Here is a 9,197-nt window from a genome sequence, read left to right on the forward strand (position 1 = left end):
GAACTAGTCAACAACAGTAATGTGTCAGGGTGGTTTATAATCTATATTTATAAAAGTTCAAGACCCTACATATAAAAGGTGAACTCCTACAATCTGATGATGTCCTACGATCAGCACTTTGCAACAGTGAAGAACTCCCTTCTAAGAAGAAGAAACCTCCAGGCTCACGGAGGATCAGTCATTTACATGTTCAGGAAATTCCAATATTATCTGCCAAAAACAAAGATCTATGTACCTCTTACGAAAGTGTCTTTACTGGTTGAAATCTCTTTCACGTGTAGTTAACATCATCCTGTTTTCATTCCATCTCCCTAACTGGATGCTGATTCCAAAAGCAAGCAGCACTTAATCTTTCATCAGCAACGTGAATCACCGAGGAGAAATGGTGATCGAAGATGAGCAAGAAGGATGCGTGGATGCCACAAGAGTGCCATTAAACCACAGCAAGCGCCGGGAAACTGATGAGATTTTTGCATGGCGCTGACGGAGCTTTTCAGCAATAGGATTCATCAGCAGCTGATGACACAAAACTCCCACATATTACCAGTGGAAAGGCCTTGGATTTAGCTTTGCTTATTTTCTTCCCATGTTAGCAAAGAGCTGAAGAGGGGAAACGGGATATTCCAAAAGTATATACAGCAGCAGAGGTCAACAACAGACTAAAAGGCCCATACTTGACAGGCCGTCTCCTCCAGCACATACAGAACACACGTACAGCCCACACACAAACACTTGAGAGCTGTATTAATGCCAGCCTCTCTCCTAGGCACAGCACTTGGTCCAGAAGGCCCTCGCTGCAGGAGGAGGATGGGGGAGGCAGGCGCAGAAGAGAAGGAGGGGGCAGAGGGAGAGACAGGTGAGAGGGAAGGATGAGAGAAAGCAGTAGACACAGTGATGACACTCAGTTTTGAATGTCACCACAGTGCTAAAGACCCCCGCTAACCTTTTGGCTGGAAATGAGAGCGCTGGACGGAGGGCGGGGGAGAAAACAGACAGCCAGGCAAAGATGGAGAGTGAGAAAGAGAGATGCAAAGGGTGAGAAAGAAGACTAGAAAAAAAAGGAGGTAGGCTTATGCAGAGGGGGGCAGAAAGGGAGTGGGTGGGTGGCTGAGGGGTGGAGGTGGAGCAATAGATAGCGAAGATGAAAGAGATGGAGGCAAACAACAGCACCACTTCTCATCCCCACTAACAGAAGTGCCATCTATGACACATGATGATAGGAGACAAAATGGCCCCCCTAACAAACAACAGTAATCTGATTCAGACACCCAACAGCAACCTTTCAGCACCAGATTGTCCAGTGCGCTGCATTACCTGCTGCTAGCTAACCTGCAGACAATCCACTCAGTTCAGTTTTGGCCGGGCAATCAGTGTCATCCATCTTATGTGCGCTTGTGTGTCCAGTGAGAGAGAGTGAGTGCTTTTCATCATTACTTTCAACTACATAACTACAGCGAAACCTCCGCTGACCTCAAATGGATTTCAAAAATGCCTGCAATGCATCAGCTCTTAACGCCACAGACGTTCCCATAAACAAGCAGCTGTTCTTTAATACATGAGAAAAAGTTATTTTTCTCGTAAGCTCCACTTCTACAAAGACGTTGTGAAGATAACCTATCTTCAGTTATAAATCATATCTACATCAGAAACATTGTATACATTTTTCTTTTGTTACAGTTCAACCAGAGGTTATCTGTACTACGCAGCGTGTCTATAGAGCTTAACTGGAGGCTGTTCACTGAAACTTACAGAAAGACTAGCTCCTCATGGAGCGTCTCCTGCGAGCATAGGTTAAAATCCAGAAGAAACATTTTAGAAGGTTTCAGGACCCATTGTTTACTAACTGCAAGTCAGCTCTCTTAAAATAATGTAACAATTTTCTTTTTGATTTCTCATTATTATTCCATTTAACACTACTGTCCAGAAAAACATCAGCTGGGGCATTACAACTTATCTCAGGACTAAAGGTGGCAAATGACAAATTTCTGCTTCCACTATCTACTGATTTTATTCTGAAAGTGCTGACCAACTGGAGTGACTTGCATATCTCCCACTAAAACATCTTTTATGATGCTGGTCTACTTGATACTATTCTCTGCACCATCTTCTGTTTGAAATCTGTGTTTTTGTATCTCACTATAATTTATTTATGAAGTATTCTGTTTTTAAAGTTCAGGTGCTGCTAACCAGCTAAGCCCACGCTATCTGATGTTTCCCTACCTTCAAGCTGGCCTGGTCCTTTCTGTCATTCGGCTGCCTCTCCAGTGAGTCCCTTAAAACATTTTCAGTTCACTAGGAGCCCTTTCTCACTAGTACCTAGTCAGCTATTGTGGTTTTCCATTTGGTAGTATTACCTGGTACCAGGTACTTTTTTAGTACCTGCTTTGCTGGGGTTCCAAGTGAGCTGAGTAGATCGGAAAATGTGACAAATGGCATCTTGGAACTTTCAGCTGCATAGACCACGTTAGGTGGTACTCTACTGAAGTGGAAAACAACCAAAAACCGAGTAGAGTCGAGGCAGTACTAGTGGAAAAGAGGCTTAGATAAACCAGTTACTGGTTACAATGGGAGTCTGTGAGTGTGGGACGAGTGAGTCTGCAGAGGCAGCTTCATAGATCACCTGGCCAACCTGCAGGCAGGTGAACACAAATCAAGACAGGGAGGAACGTTCACACTAAAATGCATTTACAGAGCTTTTAAAGAGCCTAACCACTGAAGAGCACCCCACGTGCCAAATCAAGATCACCCTCCAGACAAGTCACTCTGCTTCGCACTCAGATTTAATTGCAACACAGGCAAGAATCTAGCACTTCCTTTTTGTGGTCAATACTTTATTTGCACTGTTAACCCCACTGAGTGTGTAAGATAACTTCAACACTTCGACAGACCAAGAGAGTGGGTGCTAATGCATTAAGTCAGACACAAAAATCACTTCGGGGCAGTAGGTGCAATGCTGAAAGTGAAAATGCGCCTTTGATATTAAAGTTGCTTTTTAGCATTTTGAGAAATGAGGCTGAGAAATTATGAACTTGTTACATCCAGATTTCCCATCCTCTCAATAATCGTGTGTACATTAAACTGAGAGAGGAAGGCCCAACATGTTAACAAATGTCACTTTAACCAGCATAATACAAAAATGTCAGTGTTCTCCCACATGCCAACAAGTTTACTTCTGATTTCTCCTCTCGTTTGTCTTTAGTTTCTCCTCATCTGTCATTTTTGCGTACACTTGTGTAAGTTTAGCCATATTAATCTGAACTATTCTTCACAGCATGAAAGTAGCAAGAGCTGGTGAAAAGGTCATCAGATGACTGCACACCAAAAGTGAAATGTCCAGATAACCAACACTGACCACACTAATGATTCATAGACCACAACAACAGGGAGTAGGCTTATTCAAAATCATGACAAACTGATGGGCACCTGCTCCAAAGAAAGTGTCAAAGTTAAAATAATGGATCAGGGTAAAGTTGCACAGACAGATGTTCATTAAAAATCACTGAATATAGATAATGGGGGAGGGCATACATGGCGACAATGAGCATCAGTGTACAGCTATAAGCACGGAAATTTGATTGCATCATTCTGAGCAGAGCTATCTTAAAATTGCATTTCACTGTATGTGTGGTGTATGCCCCAATCTTAGCCCCACTGTAAGGTGGCAGGGATTTCCCTAGATGTGGCCATGCTGGGACCACCACCAAAAATAGGAAACAGAAAAACTCCTCAATCTCACAGAATCCCCATCTTTTAGAGTTAAAAATGAGACAAGAGGGCAGATTCTGCTTTGTGTTTTTAGTGGAACAAAGAGTTTATGACAACGCGACAAACAGATTTACCGGCAACTTGCTTCATGAAGTTTCAAATGTTAATGGTTGTATTATTTGGCTCTTTGAGTGAATAATGCACACTCACCAGCCAAAATTAAGACAACTCGAGGGTAATCAGCATGACTTCCACATACTTCAAACTTAAGTCAGAACTATTTAAACGGGGGGAAAGGGCTACTCTAAAAAAATAACAACCATTGTGTCTACTTTAGTAAATCAATCTAAATATGTGCAAAATTAAAAAATTCACCTCTGCACACGTTGTCAAAGGGAGGGGAATCTAACTTTATGTAAAAGTCTCAGGTTAGCCAAGACTAACTGTCTCTAGCAAACTAAGTCAGCCTTGCAGCTGGGAGGGGGGCTCAAATTTTACCACAAAAAAGGGCAGTGAGAGAGAGGGGAGAGAGACCAAATAGTGCTGAGCATCTGTTGTGTGTGTGTGTGTGTGTGTGTGTGTGTGGTCAGGGCCTCTTATCTCTCCCTCTGTGGCCCGCTAAACATGACTAGCTGCCATCTTGGCTCAAAGACACAAGGTGGTAGTGGTGGGGGTATAGCAGCTCCTGCCTCTATGGGAAACGGGAGGAAAAAACATAAAGACCCAGCACAAATCTACTGAAATGTGTCGCACTGACTAAAACCACAAAGTAAAAACGAATAGAAAACGAGCGCGTGTTTCTGAGGGGGGACCAAGCTCGGTTATTTTCCAGAGATTTAGTGCCAGAGTTGCGTGAGAGCGGCAGGGTGACCATTATGCAAGTTGGCCGATTACAGAACACATAATGGGGAAAGAGAACAGGATAGCGCAAGAAACACACGCAATTAAGTTAAGACTGTACAAAGAAAAAAATACGGTTTTAGTATATGGTAAAGATGTGTCAGTGGAACTACAAGGGCAGGTGTTTAGGACTGCCTTTCCCCCCTTCCACATCGAGTAACAAGTGGAGTTGTAAGTGTAACCAAACTTCGGTCGCCGGATACAATGTAACACAACAAACAAGTGCTCCTAACAAAAGCCGAAAGGCGGAAAGACCTAAGGAGGATCTGTAATGTAACTTTGCATTTTTACCTCGTCAAAAAGTGAAGTGAAAAAAGAAGCAAAGTTAATTCCCTTGCCCAAGAGCTATGCACTGATCGATAACCGTTTCGAGCAGGTTAGTAGCTAGCCCGGTGGGGCTAATAAGTGGTCTTTGCCCGTACACAATGAGGATGAGAGCTGGCTAGCAGGCTAGCTGAACTTCTGTGTCCTAGCGCTGGGCCAACCTCCAGCGGCTAGCAAAGCTAATTAGCCTATCAGCGGTATTTCGCACGTCGTTTCGGACCAGGGAACGATTCGCTCATCTCGTTTTTTTTGTTAAAGTAAAATACTTTCTCCGCCACTCCAAAGCTGTACACGAGTAGGACAATTTTTTCAGCACATTCCAAAGTGTTTTGATAACACAAGGCATGGTAAAAACAACAAGAAAAACACGGTTGTATGGAATGACCGCCTGGCCTCACAGCTTCCCCCCTCCTCTCCTCCACTGCTCTGTCCCTTTCGTCCAATAAAACTACCGACTACTACACATTCTTAACACTGTCCCCTTAACCACAAAACACTACAATTCTATTGAAATCAAACTATTATTTATACTTTCATTGTTAAATGGTGCAATTGAGCCAGTGTGCGGCGTTTTTGGAGATTTCTGCCAAGTATTCTCCGCTGGGAATCTCCCTCGGTGCTCCGCTCATTCAGTCGGCTAGTGACTCACCTCTACGCTCGAGCCACCTCGTGTCTCCTAGAAGCTTCAACACAATTAGCTAACAGGGCTAACACACACACACTTTAAAAATGAACTAAGTTCAAGTTTTATATTACACAGGACGATAAGTTGTCTGAGGAACTGACTCAGAAACTACGAGGCTCTCAGTGTTGTGCTGGACATTTTTCTTTCCACTTTTCAACTAACTAATGGGACTGTTGTGCGTCTGTGTGAGTGAGCGATGCTGCGGGTGGCAAAGCTAAACTTGCTATTGTTAGCATGTCGGCATGGCAGCTACACGGACCTTCAATGACTTTCTACTGAAAGAAAAAAATAAAACAGATGCGAAATAAACCTGCAGTCTAAAACAGAACCTTCCCCGCGAGTTTGCCCTGAAAGAAATGCTCGTCGGTCTAAAAACCACAACTCACTGGGCGGATTAAAGAGTCCGATTGTGCTGAAAAAGTATGGAAAACTTGCTATTCAGAAAGAATATAAACGATTTTAATTCAGGACCCTGTGTTATTATGGAAGCATTGCACTTGTGCCAAAATCTGTTCGAATTTTTTCTTAAATGCACTCAGTGAAAAGGGACATTTGTTAGCTTACCCAACAAGCTCGGTCACTTCGGGCTCTTTATCAAATCAACTCCTCGTTAGTAGGGTTAGTATCTCCGCTTGCTTGAAAAAAATCCACGGTGGTCCTTTTCAGTTTGAAATATAAATAAACAGAGGGAAAAAAGTTCAAGTTTCGTGTTTTTCATGAATTATTTCTCCGGCGTATCTCGCATCCGCGACCTCGCCGACTACTGTGCGTTGCTCTTCTCTCCTTTGTGTTAATTTCACTCAAATCGAGTTTAATCCGATCGATCCCTCGGCTGGTCGCGCTCCCGAGTCCTCCCCTCCAGACACTCGCTCACCTTCCTCGGCCAGGGGGGGCGCGCTCCCGAGGACCTCTCATACAGATAAACAGGCAGCGTGCGCGGTCACTGACCCGGCCGTGCCCGTAAGTTCTCATTAGGGGATGGAAAAAAATAACTGGGGCGTCATTTAGAAAAGGAGCTTCTGAATAAAACCGTAGAAATTAGGCGTATTTTTAAATATATATTTTAAATGCATTTTTATTTAAAACAAACAAACAATGGAAAGCATAAACTCGGTTAGAAACCTAAGATAAGATTCTAAAAAAATTAGAAGGTTTTGGGGTATGTGCCCTAATGTTTATCATTGTGAACAACTTTAAATTCTTCTAATCATTTATATAATATTTAGGTGAAGGTGTAGGTTAGAAAAATACCTGAATGTATATGTGTATTGCTGTAATCTTTACAGACTTATTTATATTATTTTTACACATTCACAACTTCTTCATCTCCCTGTTCTGGGTGAGGGATCTAGGCAAGCAAATGCTCCTCATATTTTACACATCAGGGACTCACAAACTATTGATTAGGGACACAATCATCCATTGGATAAGAGTGATACAGATAACTGTAGACAGGCCACAATCTATTGCATGCTTTGTTAGATACTATTCAGTCACCAGATCAAACAGACTTAATGTCCACGATTGTGCATATGTGTGAATCAGGACTGACATCCAACAGTATGAAATCATTTGAAATAGTCTTTGAGCTGCACATTATTGAACATATATCTCTATAATTGTAATGAAAAGCAAAACGTGTGTGTGTGTTTTCCTGCTGCATCTTGTTTGTCTGTCTTGAGTCAACTGCCGTACCAGAGTCTGGTGTTTAATTGGTGATAAAGCTAAAGATAGCGTCTCACAATTTCCCAAATCTGGGATAAACAAACTATAAGTTTTCTTATCTTATCTTTTCTTATGTTATTTTATTTTATCTTAGCTCTCACTGCACAATCAGACAGTCAGATTTCATGAATACACATAACCTGTTGTCCAGAGGCCATGATAGACTGAACATCTATTTGTGACTGAGCATCAGGGAGTTGTTGGTATGACACTGATTTGGAGAAAGCCTCACAAAACTGCACTTGTTGATGGGTCTCACCAAGAAGGCAGTGCAAGTTGTCTTTCTGTATTACTTCATCAAATCAGTGAAAAGGGAAAATCAGTATCTTATATGTTAGCCTTTTTGTCAGGAATTCCAAAGTGTTTCAGATATTGTGACAGTAAATAGGTTTAAAAACATCCATTTTAATGCCCGGCCCCAACACCACATGTCTTTAGGATCAGACTATTGTATTCTGAATTGGGTATTATTTTCTTGATCATTGTTAAGTTGACATGTAGTGTGTGACAAGAGCCATCCTCAGATATGTTAGAACTACTGAAAATACTGTATTTGGTCTAGGAGTGGGTGCTGCCTGGGTACAGCACACAGTGGGCAGGACACATGACGTGCGCTCATTCAGCGTGAACTTACCAGAGAGTTACCTGTTCTGTTCTCACATGAGTGCAATCAGATATGCCAGATGCTAAATTTGTAACATGGAGCTGGCAGGTTAATGTTTAATGCCTGATGAGGCGATGTCTAGAAAGTTTAGTAATTGTAGTACATGTGGGGAAAACATTTGGGCTCCTCTTTCTACATGATAAACAAGGACTATTATATTCTTACATTTTATACAGCATCCAATCTCTTGAAACAATCATGCACATATTAGATAATAAAAACTTTGATTGCAGTAAAAGACTGCAAGTTGCAGCAGGGACATGCTAAGAGTTCAATTCAATTCAGTTTTATTCATATAGTGCCGAATCACAACAGCAGTCGCCTCGAGGTGCTTTATATTGTAAGGTAAACATCCTTCAATAATACAAAGAAAACAGAGAAAACCCAACCATCAGATGACCTCTATGAGCAAGCGCTTTGGCCACAGTGGGAAGGAAAAACTCCCTTTTAACAGGAAGAAACCTCCAGCAGAACCAGGCGTAGAGTTAGGGGAGGAAGACAGGACAAAAACATGCTCTGAAGAAAGCCAGTATAACTAATAATTAAATGCAGACGTGTATGTGTTTTGGGGAAGAAGTAGTTTTAATGCTTTGTTCTGTCTTTTATTGGTTTGGTGTTATAGTATGGTTTTATACATGTTTGAATATATTTTGCATGCTTTTATCTCGAAGTATTTTTTTACTTCCAACCCACACCTTATCAAAGGAATTCTCCAGACCTGCTCACGCTGCATAAAAGTAGGGAGGTGAGAGCAGTCAGAGGAGAGGAGTCATGGAGCATGTACACAACTGGCACAAGCATGATGACTGCAGAGCTTCGGCAGACCAACGGGATCGAGAAAGACAGACTCCAAAGAGACTGGCCCTGGAATTGTCCGTAGAACCGGTTGACGGATATGGCGGAGGAGTTGTATGCAGTAAGAAGGCCTTTTTCAGACACAACCAGTGAAAAGAGGGATTTCTGTGATGGTTGGTGCTAGAACATCCATTTCAAGACTGCTGCACCTGTGCATATATTGTAACTCAATGTTATTTAATGCATCTTCTAAATGAGTTTTGAACTTCTTGGCTCCCGTACCCGTTCATTTATTTATATTTTTTTAGCTGCTCTCCACCTAATGGAAAAGGACCTCCCTATAAACACTTGGTGAATGAAAAAGGTGACTGAAGACTCAATGCATCATGGGAATCCCCC

General features: G+C 42.1%; 1 protein-coding gene across 2 annotated transcripts in view; it reads right to left on the minus strand.

Annotated features, from left to right (window-relative positions):
- Positions 1-6,558, minus strand: part of chd7 (chromodomain helicase DNA binding protein 7) — a 70,239-nt gene extending 63,681 nt beyond the window's left edge. For both annotated transcript variants that reach the window (XM_026150874.1, XM_026150872.1), the window contains exon 1: positions 6,179-6,558. The gene's annotated coding sequence lies outside the window, so the exon portion shown is untranslated. The remainder of the gene's footprint in view (positions 1-6,178) is intronic.
- Between the last annotated feature and the right edge of the window lie 2,639 nt (positions 6,559-9,197).

Source organism: Astatotilapia calliptera, chromosome 18 (genome assembly GCF_900246225.1).
Source record: "Astatotilapia calliptera chromosome 18, fAstCal1.2, whole genome shotgun sequence".
Lineage (NCBI taxonomy): Eukaryota > Metazoa > Chordata > Actinopteri > Cichliformes > Cichlidae > Astatotilapia > Astatotilapia calliptera.